The 27,489-nt window shown below is 38.0% G+C and overlaps 1 protein-coding gene and 1 long non-coding RNA gene across 17 annotated transcripts in view; one reads left to right on the forward strand and one right to left on the reverse strand.

The window, feature by feature from the left end:
• The window catches only part of Cntnap5a (contactin associated protein-like 5A), a 1,008,100-nt gene that overhangs the window by 310,894 nt on the left and 669,717 nt on the right, over positions 1–27,489 (forward strand). The gene's annotated exons all lie outside the window — the stretch shown is intronic.
• The window catches only part of LOC108352511 (uncharacterized), a 203,153-nt gene that overhangs the window by 109,850 nt on the left and 65,814 nt on the right, over positions 1–27,489 (reverse strand). For 4 of the 12 annotated variants that reach the window (XR_005492306.2, XR_010056955.1, XR_010056953.1 and 1 more), the window contains one exon: positions 1,780–1,817. This is a non-coding gene — a long non-coding RNA (uncharacterized LOC108352511). Of the gene's footprint in view, positions 1–81; positions 1,818–27,489 lie in introns of all 12 variants that reach the window. The other 8 variants (XR_010056951.1, XR_010056952.1, XR_010056945.1 and 5 more) reach the window with 4 other exon arrangements.

The following is a 27,489-nucleotide window of genomic DNA, read 5'->3' on the forward strand; positions in this document are numbered from 1 at the left end:
CAATGCTAGCAAAGTATGGTTCCACCAAAGTTCAACTTTGCTTTATACTTACTAACAGTACATAGGAGAGGAGTTACTTACAGGTTCATAGGTGGACACAAGAAAACATCTTCAGTGTAAGCCCCAGGTAATAATGGAAGATGATCTTCAGGAGGTCGCACCAGGAAATACCCTTTTTAGGTAACCTTTCACTTCTTATATTCTCTAGCATCTCTCAAGATCACTTAGAGCTGGGGGAAGGTAGAGAAGTTAGACTGGCATGAAGGGTCCAATGACCCTCTCTTTTAATGAAGGAGTGCCAATAGAGCCATGAAAATAGGCCTGGGAATTACATTAAGTGTCATGAAAATTTGGCCAAGCAATGTCTGCTCCAAGATAGTGACCCTGTTGAAAACAGAAGAAAAAATTCACATATAATATCTGGAATGGAGAAGTGGAAAGGGTTGCATTAAATAGTTCACAAGTAGTTTCAACATCTGTCAAGTCCAACATAGTAGTATGTGAAGGAGATGATGGAGAAAAAGAATACTTAGCAATTTGCTTTGGAAGCCAAGGGTCCAGAAGAAAGGACCACAAACTTCAGGGGATGACTGAAAAGAATGGAATGAAAACAAAGACCTTAAACTCAATTTTTTTCTCCACTTTATCTGGCTGAATTCCTGGTGTTTTAAATGAAAGCATATAAAAGGTCAAAGCACTCTTTGGATACCTGGCCTGTTAGGGAATCTTTCTAAAGGCACACAATAAGAGATTTGTAGAGAAGGCATTCTGAAGAATCATTTGAGTCTCGGATTGTCATCAAGAAGACCCCTACGAGAATAGGGAGGCAAAGTTTAGAACACAGGCAGAAGGAACACCCATTCAGAGCCTGCCCCAACATGTTGCCCATACATATCCAGCCACCCAATTAGCTAATATGGATGAAGCAAAGAAGTGCAGGACGACAAGAACCAGATGTAGATCTCTCCATAGAGACACAGCCAGAATACAGCAAATACATAGGCGAATGCCAGCAGCAAACCACTGAACTGAGAACGGGACCCCCATTGAAGGAATCTTAGAAAGGACTGAAAGAGCTTGAAGGGGCTTGAGACCCCATATGAACAACAATGCCAAGCAACCAGAGCTTCCAGGACTAAGCCACTATCCAAAGACTATACATGGACTGACCCTGGGCTTCAAACTCATTGGTAGCAATGAATAGCCTAGTAAGAGAACCAGTGGAAGGGGAAGCCCTTGGTCCTGCCAAGACTGAACCCCCAGTGAAGGTGATTGTTGGGGGGAGGGTGGTAATGGCGGGAGGATGGGGGAGGGGAACACCTATACAGAAGGGAAGGGGGAGGAGTTAGGGGGATGTTGGCCCGGAAACCGGGAAAGGGAAATACAATCGAAATGTAAATAAGAAATACTCAAGTTAATAAAGATGGGGGGAAAAAAAGAAGACCCCTAGGAATTGAGACTGGCCTTTTACTTTGGGATCTCCCTTTACTGAGATATTGGAATGCCCTGGTCCATTTATCTTCTGCTTGAGCTTAAGATAAGACATGCCTGTCCCTGCAGAGCTCACAGTGATAGCAGCTCTGAGTTGCTCCCCTGTTCTGCAATAGGAAACAGAGGTCAAGATAAGCATCCCTAAGAAGGGTATTTTCCCCTTATTCTTAATGCAGAATGTGACTAGAGAGGGAGATTTCTGACCCAGAAAGCAAGTGTGAACTGAATAAAAGGGAGTTCTGGCTGTAGGATGCAAAGGTTACAAACTTTAACATGACTGGAGCATACCTGTTTATTCCACTCACTGTTTATTCCAAATTGAAAACCTGCACAGAAGCAGACATAATATATCAGTTAAAAAACAGACGACAAGAAACTGTCTTGTCTCATTGTTTCCTATATTTAAACAGGTAAAAACAACAAGTCAGAGGAAGGTGAGAAGAAAAAAGTTGAGACCATTGGAAATCCAGGCAGGGTAGGGTGTGTGTGTGTGTGTGTGTGTGTGTGTGTGTGTGTGTAACATAGTATGTGTGTACATGTGCATAAATAATCACATTCACCTGTATATGATTGATGTTGTATTTATACATATAGGAGTGTGCATGTGTTGTGTTTGTCATGTAGTATGTGTACATTCACCTGTGCATGGGTGATATTGCATGTATACATGTAGGAGTGTTGGTTTTTTGTGTAGTATGCATACATTCACCTGTGTATAGGTGATCTTGCCTGTCTACAAGTGAGAGACATCGAGAGAGAGATAGAGAGAGATGAAATATAATGTGTGTATACATATGTGTGCTGTTGACATTGAATGCATACATGTAGGCCTGTGTGTGGCAGTCCACAGCTGACATCAGATATCATCTTTTGTCATTCTTCCTTATACACTAAGACAAGGTCTCTCTTTTTATCCAGAGTTCACCTCTGTAGGTAATTTAATTAGCCATTTGATGTGGTGATTCCTTGTTTTTGCCATCTGTATACTGGAATTGCATATGATAGCCACACCCACCCTGTTTGTATGTGTGTTCGAGGGATCCAAACCATGATTCTCATATATCTAGAGGAAGCACATTATCTGATGATTAATCATCCAAGGCTTGAAAGCTGCACATCATTGAGGAAACATTTTTGCAAACTCAGACCCAGTCTATAAGTCTTGCAAAAACAGACTAAGAAAGATTGAGCTCTTGTTCTTACAAATGACCTAGAGTTAAAAAATAAGCTGCCTTTAAATAATTTCCAAAATCCAGCATTACATCATCTTATAATAATATTATAGTGACATAAAGATGACAAGGCTCAGATTATTAACTCTTTTCCCTTGTGACAGATTTCCCAGATTAGGATGCTTGTTCTGTATTAATTGCTTTTTTTGTTACTGTCAGAAAATATGTGACAAAGACAACTTAGGAAAAAATATGTAATATGACTTAAAGTTTGTGAGTATAGTCTTTCATAATGGGAAATGCATGGAAATAGTATCATGAGGTCATATTTTATTTATAGTCGAGAAGCAGAAAGAGATGAACTCTGATACATGCAACCCACATTTAGAGTGAAGTTCTCCATCTTAATTAGCACAAGCTAGAAACAACAGAAGACACATGTTAGAAAGTGTTCTAGATCCAGTCGAATTGACAAGAAGATTGAATATTACATGTCGAATTTCACAAATACCTGGAAGCCCCAACAAGTACATCTTGTTTCTCTGAGTTTTAAAGAAGGGATAAGAGTGCTTGTTGTATGTATGATTTGCAAACTATTGTGTTGTAAATTAAATAAAGTTGATTATTTTAACATTTTATAACCAAACTATGATGAGTAAAAAAAATAATCCAACCTTAAAAGTCATATTCCTGTGACAATTGTTATTTCAGTAATCACATCAAATTGTTCTATGAGAGGGGCAAGTTGCCTTTTCTCCTCCTTAGTTCTCTCACCATTACAGTAAGTGTAGAATTAACCCATTATCTACATCTAGATCTAGGAGCTTTCTTAGAATCTTTGACCTTGAAACTGCACCCTTTTGTTTCTGGGTTGAGATAACACTGGAGGGATCATTTTTAGTCATTAAATAGCTAGCTCTGTAAAGTAAAAGAGGTATTTGCAATGTTGACAGAAAACATGTTCCTATGACCATTGATATGCCACATGTGCTACTGTGAACATGTAATTATAGACTATTATTATCCCAGAATAGTTGTAAATCACTTCCATGAAAAGAGGTAGAAATGAGTATATACTGAATGAATCAGGAAAATATTTTTAGAAAGTAATATTTACATGTAGGTCTAACAGGAGCACTCAATCTAAAATTAGAGCAGAAAGATAGTAGATTTCACAAGAAGATAAAGATTTTTGCCATGAGGAAGGACACATCTGTTCTTCTAGAAATCAAATTAAGGATGTGAGACATTTGTCAAGATACCTGTAGGTGTGATTTGTGTGGGACCTGGAAGAGAAGGTCATAGATGTGACATGGTTTTCTAGTTTACCTTCTGTGTTATGATAATCTGTGTGAGAAAGAATGGTCTTATTTGGCTTCCAGGGGACAATCTGTATTTGATGAAAGCTGGGAAACTGAAGGCTGGAACCTGGAGGCAGGAACTAAAGAGAGAGCTTGGAGGAAAGCTGCTTACTGGTTTGCTTGTTCCAGTTCATGCTTAGCCATTTTTTCCTATCCATCTCAGGCCCATTTGCTCAGGGGATAGCAACATACATGGTTATATGTTCTTATATCCATTACCAATTAAGAAAATGACACACAGACATTTCCCCAGGTCAATCTGATGGAGGCAATTCTTCAATTGGCATTATCTCTTCACCAATGTCAACCATGTCAGCTACAGTACTTGATGAAGGTAGGACTTATGAAATACATGACTTAACTGAATGAAATCAAAGGAGGTGTAAGTGAGGAAATTCTAAAAATGGTTCACCTGAACATAGGTTTTTGCCTTTTAAATAAACTTTGGAGTAAAATACTATACAGCATTAAGGACTGGAGAAATGGTGCAGTTGTCAAAGTCTTTTCATTATCAGCCTTAGAACCTTATGTTGGTTCTCCTACTTCCATATAAAAAAATGAATTAATGCATGAAAGGATGAATGAATGTAGTGTCAGGTACAGTTTTAGGCAGTTCCAGTTCTGGGAAAGCGGAGATAGCAGGCTCTCTGAAGCTTACCTGGCTAAAATGGTGAGCTTCAGATTCTGCGAGATACCTCTCAATATAAGGTAAAGAACACTTAAGGCCTTCACACACATGTACATATAATTCCCTGCAAACACACACAGCTGGTACATAATCACATACATACATATGTACATAGTCACCTGCACACACACACATGTATACATAGTCACCTGGGCACACATTCACCTGGGAACAAAGTCACCATTTCTCTCTCTCTCTCTCTCTCTCTCTCTCTCTCTCTCTCTCTCTCTCTCTCTCTCTCTCTCTCTCTCACACACACACACACACACAAACACACACATTTACACAAACATATGCAAAGTCACATGCACATACATGTGCACCCACAAGTCACCTGTGCAAACACATGAACATCACAGAAAAATAGTATTTATTTTTAAACTTTTTTCAATTAATTTCATGCCTTTGTTTTGAATGTTAGTTCTCTACTTGAGGAATTCCTATGTGTGGCTTTTAATTGTATGTACCTACTACATAGACATTTTTCTTGTCCTCTACATTTGAGACATCACTATTGATCATCAAAAATTAAGCAGTCACAGAATTTACCTCTGAAATATTTTTAGTTTTCCCAATGCCCAATCTGAACTTAAACTGTTCATCTATGTTCTTTAGTTTAGATAAGATGGATTGCTTTGGCTTTTGAAAGAGGTACCTTTACTGGCACTCAACGCTACTTTTAACTAAGCCATGAAAGTAGATTGAAATGGTCTTTGGATGGAACTAGTTGGAGCATACATATATATTTATATATGTTTACACTCCAGTCACTTACCACCCACTCATCCAGTGTGTGCTTCCAGAAAAGGAACCACAGAAGCTATTGACTCTCTCCCCCATCTCCTTTGCAGAAGGCAAGGAAGAAACAGAGATAGCTCAATGTAATGTAACACTAGCTTTACAGTTGCACAAATAGTAAAAAGTGTCAGGAATTTCCATACGATTTAATATAGTTTATTAGACATTCTTTCACTGTATGTTAGGTAATTGCTTCAGGTGTCTGTGCCCGCTCCCTTCACTGTAAAGTTATACAGAGATATATACCTTAGATGAATATTGGAATTATTAAATAATGCACTGTGTGAGGTGAAACAAGAGTAGTCAACTTGACAAAACCTAAAATCACTTAAGAGGAAAACCTCTGTTTAGTACTGAAAAGAAACGTAAAGATCTGGGTAACTGAGGTACAAAAGACCTGTTCTAATTGTGATTGGTACCATCACATGAGCTGGCATCCTGATTGCACAAAAGTCAGAAAGAATGATGTCTACCAAGTCTCACCACTCAGTGCTTTCAGAGTGTGTGGACATTGTGGTCATGTGTGTTTCATGGTCCTACTACCTGCCATGATGGAATCTTCCCTCAAACTGTGGGCCAAAGTAAACTTTTTCCTTTAAGAAGTTTTTGTCCAGTATTTTGTTACAGCCCTGAATGGATCATATATATTATATGTAAAAATCCTGGTGGATTTATTGAATCAAGAACATGCATTATTTGTTATGATTAATGATGTTATTATAAAGATGAATTTGGGACACAACATTAAAGATTGGTCAGTTCTGCTATAATTTCATTCAGAATCCTAGCTCTTTGCTCTTGAAAAAGAAGTATGAGCAAGGAGTGATAATTCTTTATGCTACCATATTGCTGTCTTTGTTGCCTTAACATAGCCATTTGAATTTTCTTTTCTTTTTTTCAATCTTTATTAAATTGGCTATTTCTTATTTACATTTCAATTATTATTCCCTTTCCCAGTTTCCAGGCCAACATCTCTCTAACCCTTTCTACTCCCTTCTATATGGGACTTCCCCTTCCCATCCTCACACAATTACCACCCTCCCCCAACAATCCCAATCACTGAGGTCCAGCCTTGGCAGGACCAAGGGCTTCCCCTTCCACTGGTGCTCCTACTAGGCTATTCATTGCACCCTATGAATTTGGAACCCAGGGTCAGTCTATGTATAGTCTTTGGGTAGTGGCTTAGTTCCTGAAAGCTCTGGTTGGTGGACATTGTTGTTCATATGAGGTCTCAAGCGAGTTCAAGCTCTTTCAGTCCTTTCTCTGATTCCTTCAATGGGGGTCCATTCTCAATTCAGTGGTTTACTGCTGGCATTCGCCTATGTATTTGATATATTCAGGTCCTGTCATCCTGCAGTTCTTTGGTTCATCCATCCCATCTAGTTTGGTAGCTGTATATGTATGGGCCACACGTGGGGCAGGCTCTGAATGGGCATTCCTTCAGTCTCTGTTCTAAACTTTGCTTGCCTATCCCCTCCTCAGTGTATTCTTGTTCCCCTTTAAAGAAGGGGTGAAGCATCTGCATTTTGGTCATCCTTCTTAAGTTTCATGTGGTCTGTACATCTTGCATAATTTGAGCATTTAGGCTAATATCCACATATCAATGAGTGCATACCATGTACATTTTTCTGTGATTCTGTTACCTCATTCAGGATGATATTATCTAGTTCAATCCATTTGCCTACGAATTTCATGAAGTTATTGTTTTTGAAAGCTGAGTAGTACTCCATTGTGTAGATTTACCACATTTTCTCTATCCATTCCTCTGTTGAAGGGCATCTGGTTTCTTTCCAGCTTCTGGGTATTATAAATACGGTTGGTATGAACATAGTGGAGCACGTGTCTTTGTTACATGTTGGGGCATCTTTTGGGTATATGCCCAGGAGAGGTATAGCTGTGTCCTCAGGTAGTGCAAGATCCAATTTTCTGAGGAACCTCCAGACTGATTTCCAGAATGGTTGTACTAGTCTGCAATCCCACCAACAATGGAGAAGTGTTCCTCTTTCTCCACATCCTTGCCAGTATTTGCTGTCACCTGAGTTTTTGATCTTCGTCATTCTCACTGGTGTGAGGTGAAATCTCAGGGTTGTTTTGATTTGCATTTCCCTTATGACTAAAGATGTTGAACATTTTGTTTAGGTGTTTCTCAGCCATTCGGCATTCCTCAGCTGTGAATTCTTTGTTTAGTTCTGAACCCCATTTTTTAATAGGGTTATTTGTCTCCCTGCAGTCTAACTTCTTGAGTTCGTTGTATGTTTTGGATATAAGCCCTCTATCAGATGCAGGATTGCTAAAGACCTTTTCCCAATCTGTTGGTTGTCATTTTGCCCTAATGACAGTGTCCTTTGCCTTACAGAAGCTTTTTAGCTTTACGAGATCCCATTTGTCGAAACTTGATCTTAGAGCATAAACCATTGGTGTTTTGTTCAGGAAATTTTCTCCAGTGCCCATGTGTTTGAGATTCTTGCCCACTTTTTCTTCTATTACTTTGAGTGTATCTAGTTTGATTTGGAGGTCCTTGTTCCATTTGGACTTAAGCTTTATACAGGGTGATAAGAATGGATCAATCTGCATTCTTCTACATGCTGACCTCCAGTTGAACCAGCACCATTCACTGAAAATGCTACTTTTTTCCATTGGATGGTTTTGGCTCCTTTGTCAAAAATCAAGTGACCATAGGTGTGCGGGTTCATTTCTGGGTCTTCAATTCTATTCCATTGGTCTATCTGCCTGTGTCTGTTCCAATATCATACAGGTTTTATCACTATTGCTCTGTAACACTGCTTGAGTCCAGGGATACAGATTGCCCTGGAAGTCTTTCACTGTTGAGGATAGTTTTAGCTATCCTGGGTTTTTTTGTCATTCCAGATGAATTTGTAAATTGTACTGTCTAACTCCATGAAGAATTGGATTGGAATTTTGATGGAGACTGCATTGAATCTGTAGAGCCCTTTTGGTAAAATGGCTAGTTTTACTATATTAATTCTGCGAATCCATAAGCAAGGGAGATCTTTCCATCTTCTGAGGTCTTCTTCAATTTCTTTCTTCAGAGGCTTGAAGTTCTTATCATACAGATCTTTTACTTGCTTGCTTAAAGTCACATTGACATATGTTGTATTATTTGGGGCTATTATGAAGGGTGTCGTTTCCCTAATTTCTTTCTCGGCTTGTTTATCTTTTGTGAAGAAGAAGACTACTGATTTATTTCAGTTAATTTTATACCCAGCCACTTTGCTGAAGGTGTTTATCAGGTTAAATAGCTCTCTGGTGGACCTTTTGGGATCACTTAAATATACTATCATATCATATGTAAATAGTGATATTTTGATTTCTTCCTTTCCAACCTGTTTCCCTTTGATCTCCTTTTGTTGTCTTATTACTCTGACTAGGACTTCGAGAACTATATTGAATAAGTAGGGAGAGAGTGGGCAGCCTTGTCTAGTCCCTGATTTTAGTGGGATTGTTTCAAGTCTCTCTCCATTTAGTTTAATGTTAGCTACTGGTTTGTCATATATGGCTTTACTATGTTTAGGTATGGGCCTTGAATTCCTGTTCTTTCCAGGGCTTGTATCATGAAGGGGTGTTGGATTTTGTCAAATGCTTTCTCAGCATCTAATGAAATGATCATTGTGGTTTTTATCTTTCAGTTTATTTATATAGTGGATTACATTGATGGTTTTCCATATATTAATCATCCCTGTATGCCTGGGATGAAGCCTACTTGATCATGGTGGATGATTATTTTATGTGTTCTTGGATTCGGTTGGCAAAATTCTACTGAGTATTTTTGCGTCGACATTCATAAAAGAAATTTTTCTGAAGTTCTCTTTCTTTGTCGGGTCTTTTTGTTGCAAATCATCTCATACACACATACCACATACCCCCCTACACACACAGAGGTATATGTGCAAATATTCAAGGGTGCATGTATACCCTCAACAGATATACATTTCCAGCATAGGTCTAGAATCTTCCTTATTATCTTCATGACTCTACCATCTCTCTTGCTTAGCTGTCAATATTTCCTTCGCAATTAGCATTAGTTACTTCATTTCCTGACATTACATTCATTATCATCCATAGCATCTGCTTCCATATCATCCTTGCTTCTCAATCCACTGCCTACTTTGAATTCTAAGTAAACCTTGGCATCACTCTTATATTTCTGTGATGACAACTCACAGTATCTGGCATCATTCATGGATTGGTGTTCTATTCTTGCCCATGGTTCTAGTATTTCTCCAAATTGTAAGTAGTTCACTTAGCTCCAGAATGTTAAAACTTGTGTGAAGCCTCTTAATAGCTGCTTCTCCAGTGATTGTACCAAGGTCTCTAATCTTGCAACTGGGATGCAGCCTTGTTTGCATGAGGACTAATCATTTGACTCATGTTGATTACGAGTTTTGCCTGCCGGTGCATGCAGTGCTGTTTGCCATGACAAAATATTGGTATGTTCCTGCTGTTGTTCTTTTATCAATTTTCTATGCTCCACAATTTCTCAAAACTAAGCCTAGTATCCTATTCAGAGTCTAATTTACACTGAAATACTTCTGGGAAGAATTTGGTTTATATGAATGATTGTGTGTGTGTGTGTGTGTGTGTGTGTGTGTACGTGTATGGATATTCACACTTGTTCATGATAACAATGTGCATGCACTCTGCACAACTACTGAAGCGAGATGAAGGCATTGGTGTAGTTTGCTATAACTATCCACCTTAATACTTTTGTCCAGGTCACTTTACTGAACTTGAGCTCAGAGAGTAAGCAGCAAATCCTAGTGAATATGCTATTTCTCTCCCTCACAAAACACAGGGTATCAGATGTCTATGTGGATATACCTGGATTTTTAAAAGGGGACAAAGAATTTGAATTGAGGTCTTCCTGCTTGCTCAGCAAAACTATTTCAGGAAGGGTCATCTCCCTATTCCTGGGAAATATTTTAAGAGCCACAAGTCAAAAGTATATGGAATGACTTATTTAATTTTTTTTATTTTTTTGTAAATTTCACAACATGCATTTCAATCCTACTCATCACCCTGTCCTTTCAGATATGCATTATGCTCTTGCAACCCCCCATGGAATTACTTCTTAAATAAAAATTTCTACAGGAACTAAAAGTAATTAGTTTGAAATAGCATATACCTCTGAAGTTAAATACTAAACAGAATGTAGAAAATACAGAAAGAAAACCAATACTACACACTGCACTGTATGTCTAAAATATCAGTTATAGTAAGTGACTTGAGAACAAAAAACATTTACAGGGAACATTTGATCTCTGGTTTCAACTTAAAGTATTAATAAATTCAATTTAACTTATGCCAAATAAATAGTGGTTCACTTTATATCCCAGCTAGCATTTGTGTAAACATGTCTTGATTTACTTAAAGTATACATTTCTTGGAAACCACATGAATCCATTATAGTTTGCACATGCACAAATGATATAACCAATTCCAGGAGAAGATATTTGTACCCAAGCTTGTAATTTTTCCAGAATTTTTTAAGAATCTGAGCAAAATTATTTTTCAATGAGGAAATTTTAACAAAGATTTACTCTGGTATTAAACATGTGCTCACTGCCAAGCCCACATCCGCAGGAAAGCCATCCTGTAGATATCTTATTCTCCGTATACTCAGCAAAAATTATTTAGGGTGTTGATTTCTTGTTTCATACATATTGAAAGAATATTGCGAACAAAAAAGGGTACCTCAAGGGCGAAGGCAATGAATTGTTGAGAAAATTCAAAGCAATTCTGAGACTGGAGATCAGTTAATAGAGAACTTGACTAACATGCAGGAAGCCCTGGGTTAGAGCACCACCGATATATACATGAGACGCAGTGATGTATTACTGAAATCTCAATATTCAGAATGTAGAGGCAGAAGGATGAGGAGTCCAAAGTCATTCTTCTTTACTGCAGATTTTGATACTGCACCACCATATGTTTAAATTTACTATGAAACTAAGAGCTAGCAGAAGCCAAGAGTCTATGCTCATTGATGTTCCTATATAATAAATACTTTGTATATATACAATTCTGGGTATCATTCTCTAGAAAGACTATATTTCTTATATAAATAAAGGGTGAAATACAATAGTAGTAAGTATTTAATTTCTAAAAATTTGCTGTGTAAACAATGTATTGTGTTATAAGAAATATTCAGTTAGGCATCCTTTTCATTATTATAATTACCACTATCAGGCTTTGCTTTAGTTCATAAGTTAGGTTCACTCACTTGCTAGTGTGCTCAGCACTTTGACCTGGGAAGGTAGTTCAGTCAGTAGAATGCTTGACATACAAGAATGAAATGCAAGGTTTGAGTCTCAGGCTCACATACATAAACAGTATGTAGTGGCTTATATTCATAATCCCAGTGTTGTGGAGCTAGAAACAGGAGGATTCTGGGTGCTTTTTGGCAATCATGTCCACATAATGGGAGAGTTAGGGGCCAATGAGAGACCCTAACAGAATGATCCTCAGAGTTGTTATTTGGATTTTACACACAGGGACATACATGTAAACAGGTATTCACACTCCACATTCTCATGAATATAAATAAGATTATTAACACATGTGCAGGCACATGTCCATGCACACACACACACATGCACAGATACACACAAGCACACGCACACACACATGCATACACACACACGCACACATGCATACACACACACACACACACACACACACACACACACGCACACACACACTCTAGCTCTAATTAGGAGGAAAAAGCTCTGTGTAGTCAAGACCTAACTTAGGTCAAGAGGAGCAAACATCAAATAATTGGTAAGTATGGCACTGGATATGCCACAGGTCTGGCTGTAACAATTTTTGTAGGATTGTCATCATGTCAACACTATTTCCCAGGAGGAGCCACCATCAAGATGCACGTCTTTTCTACTCTGAGTGGCTTCTTTGCTGCCATGCATTCCTCTCCTCCAAGAGGATGAATAATATTTTCACTGTGTTAAACTGCCCATGGTAGTTTGTCCTAGCATGGCATCTGCACCAAATATGATTATAGCTACAAATTCCAAAAAGCATTTTAGGGCTGGAGTGGCATATTTGACAAATAAAGATGAAGCCAGTCATTAAGTTAGATGGGATAACATGAAAGTTTCCCAGAATATCCAAACTCTTAAAGCAAATAGGCCCAATGCTATATTTAAGGAGAGACATGGAAAATATGAAGTTTTTATTGAGATACAACCAGATTCTACTCATTTAATAAATCCCTATCAAGGTAATCACAAATTATGGCAAAATATAATAAAATGGATAATTCAATAAAAAGTTAGGCTGTTCCTCCAACAGTAATGAAGCCTAAACAGGTTTTGGAAAACATTAACCTATTCATTATTATTCTATATATAATTATTCTATATATAATATATTATTCTATATATAATTATTCATTATAGTCATATTTATAAGAAAATGACAGAAACTTAAGAGCCCAGTATTTGATCATATATTCATGTATCTGTCCATAAAGATCAAAAACACTCTAGATAGGTGATGATAATAATATTTTCTGTATATCAGTAGAACTTTGAATAGACAGACCTATCTCTGAATTTCAATAATAGTTATGTGACTTTTCCTGGGCAGACAAGAACAAATATATATTCACCCCAGACCAAAGAAAATTAGAAATGATTCCTTTGATGTCTTCCTTGTGGAACTAACATGTTTACAGAAGCCAGGTATAGGAACAGGGATGATGCAGTGGAAACTAAATCAATACAAAACCCCTCCCACTCTGAGTGGTGAATCACAGAAGCTGAAACCCTATAGCTGTCTGCATTACTGGAAGACCCCTGGACTGGTCTGAGAATCTCTTCCCTCAGCAGTTGTTTGTTGCATGTTAACCTTGTGTTGTACAAAGGGTCTTGTGAACCTTGTAAATTTTAGGAGCTCTTGAACCTTGTAATTTTTACTTATTTCAGGAGTCTTGTAAATTTCATATCGTTCCTGATTCTTGAGGAACCTTTCTCTAGCATAGAATGTTAAAATTATAGGTGATAGCTAAACACTAGATATTATCAATAGTCCAGCTGTTACATAGAAATGTTTTTCTGCTAACCCTCTCTATGACTGCCCATCTGTTTAGTTCTCATGAAAACATAGGAAATGTGCTGTTTTCTTAAGTGGGTGGTTAAGTTAGACATAGTCTTTAATAGACAAAAAACCTTTAACCACAAGATTTGACAAGTACCACGGATTCCTGTGTGGAATCCATCTCTAGTGTGTACCAGAGAACAAGAGTTACTAGTTGCAGTGTTCTGTCTGCTTTCACCTCATGTAGTCAAGAAGTGTTTAGAATTAGGAATTATTAACTTTGAATACCATTCTAGACTGCTAAGTGTCATGGAAAATGATTTAATGTTTATCCATAGTTCTATCAAGTTGGAATATTACTTCTTTTTTCATATTGAATGCAAGAGAAATGAACTCCCTATTGCCTTAGCAGAAGTGAGTTAGAGGACAATGCATGCAAACCTATTTATGGCATTTTTAATGTGATATTCCTAAATTATGTAGAGTCTATTCATATTTGGCTATGCATGGGACAGAGAGAATATGCAAGGACAGAGAGTGCTGGATGCTGTGTGATGTTTCATGAGTAGATGTGAACAAACTTCTTATATCAATTAGGGCACCAGTAACAGATAAATACAAAACAAAACAAAAAACAAGGAATGAAACAAAAAGTATACTACTTAATTTGAAATTAATAAACCAGTGATATTATTGGTGTTTCTTTCAGGACTATGAATGAAGGGTATTTCAGGAGCATGGCTAACTTACAAACAGGAACCTACCCAGAATGAATGACAACTCATACAAGGTGCATCCTGACAGCTATGAGTTGTACAACTCAGTCTTCGAGAGTCCTGTCTCTCTCATAATTGTTACTGGTCATGTAATGTTGAGGATGGAGAAATTTGAATCTCAGAAGTGCCAGAAGTTTCCTCTGGCTTTCATGATAATATTTCGTAGGTTGCAGAGAAGGATCTACAAACTTATTTTGGGGAACTAGTGTGATTTAACTATACAAGTAGAATCTGATGGATTTTGGGGCTCATCTACCATTATCTATCTCTTCCCAACTACATATACCTTTAGATAAATATTACTTATTCTTCACCAGATGAAAATGTATATTAACATCATCCTATGCTTATAAAGTGCATTAGCATTTTCTTTATAGTTATTCAAGTGTAAATTTTAAACTTGCATATATTATTTTGCTGAAAATACAATACTTCCCCATGTATATAAATTTTTAGTGTATGTTTTCCAAGTCCCAATTTTGACACTACCTGCCCTGTTTCTTTGAAATGCCCAAGCCACTGTTTCTTTGGTCACTCTTTGTTGGGAAACTCCTATGACTTGCATGAATCATTTGTTTAGAGTAAGTTTGCTGAAGTTCTGCTGATAAGAATGATCATAGCACCAATGATGAGAAGAGAGAGAATATCATGTCCTGGTTTATGTTTCCAATGTATTTAGCTGTTCTCTAGATATCAGTGGGCTTCCCCCAGAGACTCCTTCCCTGTGAAAATACTTTGCCTTTGATTCAACTTCCTGCTTTTATTCAGTTCCTGGAATAAATAAAATGATCAAGGGTATGGCTCAGTGGTAGAGTGATTACCTAGCATGTGGACCTTGATATAAAATCAGCATGACAAAGAAGAGGAATAGGGAGGGGAGAAAAAAAAGGAGGAGGAGACAAAGTAAAACACTATATTCCTTATTTTGGAACAATGTTATTATATTCCACATTGGTAAAATATAATACTTAAAATGATTATGATAAGACACTTGGGAGAACTTCAGAGTAGGCAAAAGATGAGAGACTAATAGAGAGAATATGCTTGAAATGCATTATATGCATATGCAAAAATGTCATATGATGGCAAGTATATATAATTAGTATGAATAGAAGCATTTCTTAATTTTTACCTTGTTAGTTATTTAAAATAAACATAATAATTTCACATAGTTATTAAATAATTTCTAAAGAGTCAAACAGAAAGCTACTTTACCACAGAACAGCTGCTTAATAGAAAGGAAAACTCTTGCTTTGTCCTGGCCTTTCACTGACTCTGTCTAGACCTTTCTATGACCATTTTGTAGCTAGTCATTAAGGTTTTTCCCTAACTGAAACTCTAGAATAAGGAAATGCTAAAAGCAGCTTTTAGTTCAACAATTTTATTTTAACACCAGAAGTGAAATTTATCAAATTAATCACTAAAAGCATAGTTATTGAGCTCCTGTGTGTGTTTAGCAGTGTGTGGACATCACTGGCTCCACAGCAATGTAAGAAAGGCATCCTTTCAGAGTTTTCAAGTGAATTGAGGCCAAAAAATTACTGCAAAGGGGTCAAACAGGAAAACGTGAAATGGTGACAGCTTTCTACAACACCTCCCTCCCTCCCCTCTTCACTGGTCATGAGCTTAAGATGAAAAGGAAAGGGTTCATGAAAAGAAACATGCTTTGCTTAAATGCAGCAATTATAGTTAATTCTATATTTCCTTATTTCCTATAAACCCTTATCCCATGTGCTTCTCATATTCAAAAATTTTGCCAAAATATCATCCTCAACTTCTGTTCTGAGGAATATATTGTTGAACATGACCAACGTAATAAGAAACACTGATCAAAAGTGTTTTCTTACATAAAATTTAAAGCAATTTTGCCTTAAAATGTTTTGTATGTAGAGATATTTAGAGGGCTCTTGCTGGTACATGCCTAGCATTACTATAAGTATACCCCAGAAAAAGGCAGCTTATCCAGGATGCTTGGCAAATTTGCATTCTCCTGTGCAGAGTTCCTGGCAAACACCTGGCATTCATCTCAGGCATGAAACTGAAATACCTTTTCTATCATTTCCTCCTTGTCCTCAGGTGAAACAATTCTCTCCTACATTTGAATTAATTAGCCCCAAGACAGTGTGGGTTGTGAACTGTGTACTTCGGATCTTCCTTAAAGCTTCTATAAATCACACAAGTAGACAGTTCAAACAAGCTTTGACTCACAATAAGGACAAAAGACATTACTGTTGGCAAATAAAGGCTTTGCAATGAGATTAACTTGTGTTTCCATTCCAGCTTTTTGATATAGTAGATGTAAACTTTTAATTTCATGTGTAAACATAATAAGGCTTCACATACTGAACTCTAAAATGGGAATAATAGAGGCTCCCATAATTGTACTTTTCAGTAAACAAGGCCATGAGGATGAAATATAACGATATCACTACCTGAAGTTACCTCCCAAACCCCATTCATCTTTGGATTCAGCAACCATGGATAATGCAAATGAAGGCAAAGACACTTCACAAGAGCTTAGAGGAGGCTCATTGACTAACAAAGTTACTATGCCAGCATTAGAGTCTAGGTTAGATCCCAGAAACTACTTATAAATTCAGGTATGCCAGAACACATTGTAATGCAAGTACAGGGAGGTAGAGAAAGTCTGATCCCAGGGACTTATTAGCCTAGGATGAGCTAAAGGTTAAAAAGAGACTGTCTCAGTGAACTAGGAGAGTAGATCCTGAGGAAGGACACCTGAGATTATCCTCTAGTCTCTCCATTTATTTGTACACACATGCATAAACACACACACATAAACACACACACACACACACACACACACACACACACACACACACACACACACACCATACATGGGCTCAAGCCTAATATTGTTTACAGTCAGCCTTCTCTGAGGCACTGAGCACCTCTACATAATTGGACGCAGATGGAAATTTCTGTCTACTCATGCATCCAGTCAAAATATATTTCCTAAAAATCAGAAAACTTTCATTCATTGCCCGACTCCTGACAGAGGATGTTAAGATGCGTGGTCTACATTTGGCACACAACAGATATTGATCAACATGAAGTCTCAGAAAAGACTTTGCAAAAATATTTACCGTTTTTCAGCTAAAAATTCTGAGGCCCCAGAAGAAATTTCTCTAAATAAATGATGAAGTAAGGGTGGGCTCAGGAGGTTATTCCCAAGAGTCAGTACTTTCCACCAGATATCTTCCTAGACAGCTACTTCCAGAGTTGCATAAAACTCAGGCATACCATTGAGTGACCTATGTTCCTGTCTAGTTAGCTGTTTTCTGGGAATACATATGTATGTGGGTTGGATGATTTCCCTGGAGAGTTTTGTTGTTGTTGGTTTTTATTTTTGTTTTGTTTTGCTTTGTTTGTGTGTTTGTTTTTTAGTTAAAATTTTCCACTGTGTCTTTGAGCTCACTAACTAGTTATACTGGCATAGGTACACACTGTATATGTGGCCACATGCACACATATGTGCACATGCATGCCCTAGACAGAGAAACATGCCAGATGCCATCCTTATGGTTTTTTTTCAATAGACAGCCTTAAGTTTTGATTAAAAGCACTCCAAATTGGGTATTTTTATTATTATTTTTACCTGTAAGAAAAGTGAAAGCCAGAAAGGTTATGTGCTTTCCCCTGAGCCAGAAAGCTATCTAAGTGGAGATTCTGGGGTTCATCTCAGGTTTGGCTGGCTTTTGATCACATTGGCCTTCACTTTAGTTCCATCTCCCTCCTTCCTCACTGAGTCAAGCCTTCTCTGAGACCAGCCTTTTGAGTCTGCCTGGCTGTAGCTCAACTTTGAAAGCAGGAACAACATCACACTTCTGTTGGGAAAATGAGACCCTTAAATTCAATTGTACCCAGAAATACTTGAAAATTTGAACTAGTTTATGTATGCATAGGATCTGCTGCCAGTCCTTGTGGTTCATGGTCTGTAGCAGGCAGGCACCAGAATTGGATTGTCTGGATGTTTTCCTGTGATTCCAACCTGTGAGGAAGTTGACAGCACTGTTGTGGATGTTTAAGGAAGCCAACACTGTTTTGCATCAGTACTCTGAATCTCCTGGGGTTTTCTGACAGAACATGGACCAGAGTAAAACTGCATTTGATTTTCAGCTTCTCGGCTTTTAGAGTCCCTCATGACAATCTGCAGATATCCCAAGATGCACTCTTTATGACAAGGCCAGCAAACTTCCTCTCTTCTCTCAGCTCAGCTTTCTCTTGAATGCTGTTCTCCCAGGAAAATTTCTACTAGACAGATTTGCTGGTATCTTCCTTCAAAAATGCTCCTTTATGAGATGCAGCAAGGCATATAAATGCTTAAGTTTTACCCAAAATATTCTTATTGAATGTCACGGGAGCTACATGTTATTAATCCAGGTGACATGTTCAAGACAAGAGTTTAATGCTGAGGAGACTGTTTAACTTTTCCCTGTTGAGGACCAGTCTGGACAGCATTTCAGAGAGGGCATAGATGCCCCTGAGGGATAGAAGCCTCCCCTACTGTCTCACCAAGATCGAATTCATTGTCAGAATCCCACCCAAATGGAAGGCCACAGTACCATAACACGGGAAATATCTTCTGTACAATGTAGGCAGTGAAATAATATCCCCCATACTGTTCTTCCTGGCAGGTATTGTCATAGTCCATGTAGCTTAGATGACATACTAGGCTGAAGGTCAACTCACTACCTTCTAACAGCTGCATCCTGTAAGAGAGAAAGTAAGGACCCAGGTTGGAGGGAGCTGGGAGTAGATGAGGGTGACAGGCAATGTGTAGCCTTAAGTCTTAAAAATGTCACAGGTAATTAATTCTTCACTTTGACGCCATCCCTGTCTTGTTCTTAATCTTTTTCTTGGTTCCTTAGCTCATAGCAATGATGACTACCTTGCTCATATGCTTGTGATTTTAAACCTGTTTAAAATACAAATGAATATCTAAGCAAAAGAAACAATTTTTAACTGTACTCACTCTATGCAGTCAGTGTTTCTGCTCACAGAACCACTAGTACAGGAGTCTAATCATCATTTTGTCCTTGTTTTTGGATTTGTCACATTTGCAAAATATCCCTTCAAGCTAAAACCTGAAATAAATTCTATTTACTCACAGTTCTTTTTTGTTTGTTTGTTTGTTTTATTAACTTGAGTATTTCTTATATACATTTCAAGTGTTACTCCCTTTCCCGGTTTCCGGGCAAACATTCCCCTCCCACCTCCCCTTCTTTATGGGTGTTCCCCTCCCCATACGCCCCCCCTTGCCGTCCTCCCCCCAACAATCTACTTCACTGGGGGTTCAGTCTTAGCAGGACCCAGGGATTCCCCTTCCACTGGTGCTCTTACTAGGATATTCATTGCTACCTATGAGGACAGAGTCCAGGGACAGTCCATGTATAGTCTTTAGGTAGTGGCTTAGTCCCTGGAAGCTCTGGTTGCTTGGCATTGTTGTACATATGGGGTCTCGAGCCCCTTCAAGCTCTTCCAGTTCTTTCTCTGGTTCCTTCAACAGGGGTCCTATTCTCAATTCAGTGGTTTGCTGCTGGCATAAGCCTCTGTGTTTGCTGTATTGTGGCTGTGTCTCTCGGGAGAGATCTACATCCAGCTCCTGTCAGCCTGCACTTCTTTGCTTCATCCATCTTGTCAAATTGGATGGCTGTATATGCATGGGCCACATGTGGGGCAGGCTCTGAATGGGTGTTCCTTCTGTCTGTTTTAATCTTTGCCTCTCTATTCCCTGCCAAGGGTATTCTGGTTCCCCTTTTAAAGAAGGAGTGAAGCATTCACATTTTGATCATCCGTCTTGAGTTTCATTTGTTCTAGGCATCTAGGGTGATTCAAGCATTTGGGCTAATAGCCACTTATCAATGAGTGCATACCATGTGTGTTTTTCTGTGATTGGGTTACCTCACTCAGGATGATATTTTCCAGTTCCGACCATTTGCCTAAAAATTTCATAAAGTCATTGTTTTTGATAGCTGAATAATATTCCATTGTGTAGATGTACCACATTTTCTGTATCCATTCTTCTGTTGAAGGGCATCTGGGTTCTTTCCAGCTTCTGGCTATTATAAATAAAGCTGCGATGAACATAGTGGAGCACGTGTCTTTTTTATATGTTGGGACATCTTTTGGGTATATGCCCAAGAGAGGTATAGCTGGATCCTCAGGCAGTTCAATGTCCAATTTTCTGAGGAACCTCCAGACTGATTTCCAGAATGGTTGTAACAGTCTGCAATCCCACCAACAATGGAGGAGTGTTCCTCTTTCTCCACATCCTCGCCAGCATCTGTTGTCCCCTGAGTTTTTGATCATAGCCATTCTCACTGGTGTGAGGTGAAATCTCAGGGTTGTTTTGATTTGCATTTCCCTTATGACTAAAGATGTTGAACATTTTTTTAGGTGTTTCTCAGCCTTTCGGCATTCCTCAGCTGTGAATTCTTTGTTTAGCTCTGAACTCCATTTTTTTTTATCTTGTATAAAATACACATTTTATTTTCTCACTTTTTGAGATCATGTGACACAACCACATGGTTTTCTCAGCCTAATTTTACAGGACAATATTTTCATTCAGCTTTTATTGTAATTTCTTTTTTTTTTTTTATTAACTTGAGTATTTCTTATATACATTTCGAGTGTTATTCCCTTTCCCGGTTTCCGGGCAAACATCCCCCTCCCCCCTCCCCTTCCTTATGGGTGTTCCCCTCCCAACCCTCCCCCCATTGCCGCCCTCCCCCCATAGACTTGTTCACTGGGGGTTCAGTCTTAGCAGGACCCAGGGCTTCCCCTTCCACTGGTGCTCTTACTAGGATATTCATTGCTACCTATGGGGTCAGAGTCCAGGGTCAGTCCATGTATAGTCTTTAGGTAGTGGCTTAGTCCCTGGAAGCTCTGGTTGCTTGGCATTGTTGTACTTTTGGGGTCTCGAGACCCTTCAAGCTCTTCCAGTTCTTTCTCTGATTCCTTCAATAGGGGACCTATTCTCATGAACTCCATTTTTTAATAGGGTTATTTGTCTCCCTGCGGTCTAACTTCTTGAGTTCTTTGTATATTTTGGATATAAGGCCTCTATCTGTTGTAGGATTGGTAAAGATCTTTTCCCAATATGTTGGTTGCCATTTTGTCCTAACCAAAGTGTCCTTTGCCTTACAGAAGCTTTGCAGTTTTATGAGATCCCATTTGTCGATTCTTGATCTTAGAGCATAAGCCATTGGTGTTTTGTTCAGGAAATTTTTTCCAGTGCCCATGTGTTCCAGATGCTTCCCTAGTTTTTCTTCTATTAGTTTTAGTGTATCTGGTTTGATGTGGAGGTCCTTGATCCAGTTGGACTTAAGCTTTGTACAGGGTGATAACATGGATCAATCTGCATTCTTCTACATGTTGACCTCCAGTTGAACCAGCACCATTTTCTGAAAATGCTATCTTTTTTCCATTTGATGGTTTTGGCTCCTTTGTCAAAAATCAAGTGCCCATAAGTGTGTGGGTTCATTTCTGGGTCTTCAATTCTGTTCCACTGGTCTATCTGTCTGTCTCTGTACCAATACTATGCAGTTTTTATCACTATTGCTCTGTAATACTGATTGAGTTCAGGGATAGTGATTCCCCTGAAGTCCTTTTATTGTTGAGGATAGTTTTAGCTATCCTGGGTTTTTTGTTATTCCAGATGAATTTGCAAATTGTTCTGTCAAACTCTTTGAAGAATTGGATTGGTATTTTGATGGGGATTGCATTGAATCTGTAGATTGCTTTTGGTAAAATGGCCATTTTTACTATATTAATCATGCCAATCCATGAGAATGGGAGATCTTTCCATCTTCTGATGACTTCTTCAATTTCTTTCTTCAGAGTCATGAAGTTCTTATTGTACAAATCTTATACTTGCTTGGTTAAAGTCACACCGAGGTACTTTATATTATTTGAGTCTATTATGAAGGGTGTCGTTTCCATAATTTCTTTCTCGGCTTGTTTCTATTCTGTGTAGAGGAAGGCTACTGATTTATTTGAGTTAATTTTATACACAGCCACTTTGCTGAAGTTGTTTATCAGCTTTAGTAGTTCTCTGGTGGAACTTTTGGGATCACTTAAATATACTATCATATCATCTGCAAAGAGTGATATTTTGACTTCTTCTTTTCCGATCTGTATGCCCTTGACCTCCTTTTGTTGTCTGATTGCTCTGGCTAGAACTTCAAGAACTATATTGAATAAGTAGGGAGAGAGTGGGCAGCCTTGTCTAGTCCCTGATTTTAGTGGGATTGCTTCAAGTTTCTCTCCATTTAGTTTAGTGTTAGCAACTGGTTTGCTGTATATGGCTTTTACTATGTTTAGGTATGGGCCTTGAATACCGGATCTTTCCAGGACTTTTATCATGAAGGGGTGTTGGATTTTGTCAAATGCTTTCTCAGCATCTAATGAAATGATCATGCGGTTTTGTTCTTTCATTTTGTTTATATAATGGATCACGTTGATGGTTTTCCATATATTAAACCATCCTTGAATGCCTGGGATGAAGCCTACTTGATCATGGTGGATGATTGTTTTGATGTGCTCTTGGATTCGGTTTGCCAGAATTTTATTGAGTATTTTTGCATCGATATTCATAAGGGAAATTGGTCTGAAGCTCTCTTTCTTTGTTGGGTCTTTGTGTGGTTTATGTACAAGAGTAATTGTAGCTTCATCGAAGGAATTCGGTAGTGCTCCATCTGTTTCATTTTTGTGGAATAGTTTGGATAATATTGGTATGAGGTCTTCTATGAAGGTCTGATAGAATTCTGCGCTAAACCCATCTGGACCTGGGCTCTTTTTGGTTGGGAGACCTTTAATGACTACTTCTATTTCCTTAGGAGTTATGGGGTTGTTTAACTGGTTTTTCTGTTCCTGATTTATCTTTGGTACCTGGTATCTGTCTAGGAAATTGTCCATTTCCTGCAGATTTTCAAGTTTTGTTGAATATAGGTTTTATAGTAAGATTTGATGATTTTTTTGAATTTCCTCTGAATCTGTAGTTATGTCTCCCTTTTCATTTCTGATTTTGTTAATTTGGACACATTCTCTCTGTCCTCTCATTAGTCTGGCTAAGGGTTTATCTATCTTGTTGATTTTCTCAAAGAACCAACTTTTGGTTCTGTTGATTCTTTCTATGGTCCCTTTTGTTTCTACAAAAATCCCTGAAAAAATTCCTCTCTGTAGGCTTCTGCTTGTTTATTAATGATTTCCTGTGATTCTCTAAGGGAGTTCTTCACGTCTTTCTTGAAGTCCTCCAGCATCATGATCAAATATGATTTTGAAACTAGATCTTGATTTTCTGGTGTGTTTGGATATTCCGTGTTTTCTTTGGTGGGAGAATTGGGCTCCGATGATACCATGTAGTCTTGGTTTCTGGGAAAAACATTTTGATTCAACTCCTATTTCCTAATTAGATCAATCCATATTCTGAGTCAAAGGGGAATGAAATCAGTAAATCCAGTGATTTCACACAAATCTAAATTTATTAAAACATGGAACCAAATCATAGAGGCAATCTACTTTACAAGTCTTATTGTGTAAAAATAGTAAACAAAGGGAAAGTGGGAGATTGCAAAAAGAGACAAAAATAGTCCATGTGGAAATAACATGGGCTTAAATATTTGAAATATCATTATAACAATTCAAGACTGAGGATTCTTTAATTTTGTATTTTGTCTGAATAAGCCAGCAATTTTTATTTTACTTCCAGCTCACTGTCCCCTTCCCAGTCACTTACTTCCACACCCCTTATCCCACAGATCCCTTCTTCTCCTTTGAGCAGGTACCCCTCCACTTGGCATCACCCCTCCCCCTACCCTGGCACTTCAAGTCTCTGCAAGGCTAGGTACTTATCTCCCTCCAAGGTAAGAGAAGTCAGCCCAGCTAAAAGAACATATTCCACATGCAGACAACTGATTTTGGGGTAGCCCCTGTTCCAATTGTTTGGAACCCACATGGATCAAGCTGCATATCTGCTAAATATGTGTTGGGATGCCTAGGTCCAGACAATATATGTTCATTGGTTGAAGGTTCATACTCGGAGAGCCCCACAGGTCTAGGTAAGTTGATTCTGTAGGTCTTCCTGTGGAGTTCCTATTCCCATTGGTATCCACAATCCTTCCTCTTATTCTTCTGTAACAGTCTCCAAGCTGCATCCAATATTTTGGTCAAAAAAATTAACACCTTAGAAAAGTATGTTATCTGTTTAATCACTGAAAAATGTCAATACACATGTACACCAAAAATTATGGAGTTCATCTCCAAAGAAAACTATTCACAATTTTTAAAATTCAGCAAGGATATCTGGCAAAACTAAGGCCATTAACATAATTATTAAGTAAGTTGTATAACAAAATGAACAACCTTGCTTCTTTTATTTTGAATATTAAAATATTTTATAGTTAGATCTTAAAAGAATTACTATTTCCAACCAGTGCATGATGACCGGAACCGGATATAGATGTCTCTTGAGTGACACAGACAAAGCATGTCAAATACAGAGCCTAATGCTAGCAGCAAACCATTGAACTGAGAATGGGACCACCACTGGAGGAATTAGAGAAAGGATTGAAAGAGCTGAAGTGGCTTGCAACTCCATAAGAACAACAATGCCAAACAGTGCCAGGGACTAAACCACTACCCAAATACTATATATGGACTGACCCATGGCTCCAGCTCCATATGTAGCAGAGGATGCCCTTGTTGGGCATCAATTGAAGGAGAAGCCCTTGTTCTGCCAAGATTGATCCCCCAGTGTAGGAGAATGTGTGAAGGGCATGTTGATGTCATAGAACAAGGCGAGGGAGATGGGATAGGGGGCTTATGTCCAAGAAACCAGGAAAGGAAATAACATTTGAAATGTAAATAAAAAATCCAATAAAAGAAAAAGATTGTGGAAAAAAGAAAGTTATTGGAGAATAATTCTATTTTTGTTCAATCAATTATATTTTTATCCTAAATTAAATATCTTGGGTCTTTGTCATTTCTAAGGCTTTGTGCATAATGGTGTAGTCTTCAAGGTAAAGAGAACATAGTTACTCTTAAAGGATTCTTTAGCATGTATATATATTTCCTCCCCCATCTCCCTGATTCTAATATGATGCTACTACTACCACCCACCTACTCTAATCTCAACTCCCTGGCATTACCCTACATTGGAAAAACAAGTTTTCATAGAACAAGGGCTTTTCTTCCTGTTGATGCTAGACAGTGCCATCCTCTGCTACATATGTGGTTGGAGCCATGGGTCCCTTCATGTGTACTCATTGGTTGCTGATTTAGTGTTCCTCTTTCTTTATATCCTCATAAGCATTTGTTATCACCTGAGGTGTTTTTTTTTTGTTTGTTTGTTTGTTTGGCTTTTTATCTTAGCCATTCTGACTGGATTAAGGGTCATTTTGATTTGCATTTTCCTGATGACTAGGGATGCTGAACATTTCATTAGGTACTTCTCAGCCTATTGATATTCCTCAGCTGAGAATTCTTTGTTTAGCTCTGTAACCCATTTTTTATTATGATTATTTGGTTCTCTGGACCCTAACTTCTTGAATTCTTTGTATATTTTGGATATTAGACCTCTACCAGATGTAGGATTGGTACAATTGGGAAGATCTTTTCCCAATCTGTTGATTGCCATTTTGTACAAATGACAGTGTCCTTTGACTTACAGGAGCTTTGAAATTTTGTGAGGTCCCCATTTCTTGATTCTTGATCTTACAGCACAAGTCATTGATGTTCTGGTCAGGGAATTTTCCCGTGTCCATGTGTTCGAGGCTCTTCCACACTTTTTCTTTTAATAGTTTGAGTGTATCCACTTTTATGTGGAGATCCTTGATAAACTTGAACTTGAGCTTTGTACAGGGCAATAAGAATGGATCAAACTGCATTCTTCTACTTGCTAACCTCCAGTTGAATTACCACCATCCATTGAAAATGCTATATTTATACCACTGGATGGTTTTAGCTCTTTTGTCAAAGATTAAGTGATCATAGGTATGTGGGTTCATTTATGAGTCTCCAATTCTATTCCATTGCCATACCTACCTGTCTCTGTTCAAATATCATACACCTTTTGTCACTATTGCTCTGTAATACAACTGGAGATTAGGAATGCTGATTCCCTCAGAAGGTCTTTTATTGTCGAGAAAAGCTTTTGCTCTCCTTGGTTTTTTGCTTTTAATTTTTGAATTTGCAGATTGCTCTTTCTAATTCTATAAAGAATTGAGTTGGAATTTTGATGGTGATTGCATTGAATTTTTAGAGTGCTTTTGGTAAGATGGAAATTTTCCCAATATTAATCTTGCCAATCTATGAGCATGAGAAATCTTTCCCTCTTCAAATATCTTCGATTTCTTTCTTCAGTCACTTGAGGTTCTTATAATACAGATAATTCACTTGCTTGGTTAGAGTCACACCACGGTATTTTGTATTATTTGTGGCTACTATTAAGGGTGTAATTTTTCTCATTTTTTTCTCAGCCTGTTTATGCTTTGAATAGGAAGGCTACTGATTTGTTTGGTGTAATTTTATACCCAGTCATATTGCTGAAGTTGTTTATCAGCTGTAGGCGTTCTCTGGTGATATTTTTGGGTCACTTAGGTAGATTATTATATCATCTGCAAATAATGATATTTTGAATTCTTCCTTTCCAATTTGGATCTCTTTGAACTCTTTTTGTTGTATAATTGCTCTAGTTAGGATTTCAAGTACTATATAGAATAAATAGGGAAAGAGTGGGCACCTTTGTCTAGTCCCTGATTTTCGTGGGATTATTTCAAATTTCTCTCCATTTAGTTTGATTTGCTATATATTGCTTTTTCTATGCTTAGGTATGGGCCTTGAATTCCTGACCGTCTAAGACTTTTATCATTAATGGGTGTTGAATTTTGCCAAATGCCTTCTTAACATCTAATGAAATGATCCTGTGGATTTTTCCTTGAATTTGTTTATATATTAAATTATCTTGATTGATTTCCATATATTGAACCACCCTTGGATCCCTGGGATGAAGTCTACTTGATTGTTTTGATAAGTTCTTAGATTCGGTTTGGGAGAATTTTATTGAGTATTTTTGCATCGAAATTCATAAGTGAAACTGGTCTGAAGTT

Source organism: Rattus norvegicus, chromosome 13 (genome assembly GCF_036323735.1).
Source record: "Rattus norvegicus strain BN/NHsdMcwi chromosome 13, GRCr8, whole genome shotgun sequence".
Classification (NCBI taxonomy): Eukaryota; Metazoa; Chordata; class Mammalia; order Rodentia; family Muridae; genus Rattus; species Rattus norvegicus.